Genomic DNA, 1,013 nt, shown 5'->3' with positions numbered 1-1,013 from the left:
GGGAGGTGCTGAAGGGGAAGAGGAGGACCTTGTCAGCAAGGCCTGTAGTGGGGGTGGGGGAAGCTGACTGCCAGTGGGTGCTGAGCACCTATTTTTTCTCTGTTGGTTCTGCAGCCCCATAGTTCCCATGGGGTAGCTGACTTGGCTCCTTTCACACTCTAGAGAGAGGAGCAGAACCAGGGCTATGGCTAATCTATGGGACACCAGGTGAGTGGCAAAGGCTTCAGGTGCTGAGAGTGTGCCTGACACCTCAGGGACACAGCATGAGCTGGTGTCCCAGGCATCTCTATGAAAGGAGCAGAACAGGATTTACTTGGAGTGGGGAGAGAATTGAGTGTGTCTCGGGGTTCTACAGAGGTATTGCCCGGGTGAGAGACTGGCTAAAACACAGGCCTTGCTGTGAGCAGGATTCAAACCTGCGCAGGGGAACCCTATTGGATTTTAACTCCAACGCCTTAACCACTTGGCCATCACAGCTGCAAGCACAAAATTGCCCCACTGCCAGAGAAACTGGTAAAGAATCACAGTCTCCAGGCTTGAAGGCATCTGAACTACAGAATTCGCACCGCAAACCTGGCTCCCAAAGCAGGATTTGGGTTTGTTCTCTTTGCTTAGCCATGTGCAGTCTCACAGAGAGTGCATTTAAAAGTCTCCCTTTCCAAAGAGCGGGAATGGGAAATGATTCTTAACTAGAAGCTTGATGTGAATGAGGATGTCTGGACCACAGGGCCAGGGACTGATCTTTGCTAGAGAAACCAGTGACACACTGAACCAGGCTAAGGAAAATGTTTCCTGAAGTCAGTAACTGGATTAGCAGCAGTGTTGTGCAGAGAAATGTCTCACAAGAGGAGTCAGAGCATTGGTGGTTCGGTAGCAGAAGTCACAGCTACAGTGGGGGAGGTCTAGCTTTGGTTTCTGGCCAACAGAGGGATGAGTTTTATTGTCTTCAAATTTCAGTAGAAAAATTCAGACCCAAACTGTGTGTGGTGGGGGTTTCTCTGGTTTGTTTTGTT

At 50.0% G+C, this 1,013-nt stretch overlaps 1 non-coding gene across 1 annotated transcript; it reads right to left on the bottom strand.

Annotated features, from left to right (window-relative positions):
• Positions 1-395: 395 nt before the first annotated feature.
• Positions 396-477, bottom strand: TRNAL-UAA (transfer RNA leucine (anticodon UAA)). Its single transcript has one exon. It is a non-coding gene; the product is annotated as a tRNA-Leu (tRNA).
• Between the last annotated feature and the right edge of the window lie 536 nt (positions 478-1,013).

Source organism: Gopherus flavomarginatus, chromosome 8 (genome assembly GCF_025201925.1).
Source record: "Gopherus flavomarginatus isolate rGopFla2 chromosome 8, rGopFla2.mat.asm, whole genome shotgun sequence".
In the NCBI taxonomy this organism is placed as follows: Eukaryota; Metazoa; Chordata; order Testudines; family Testudinidae; genus Gopherus; species Gopherus flavomarginatus.
This window is presented reverse-complemented; position numbering and strand designations above follow the sequence as displayed.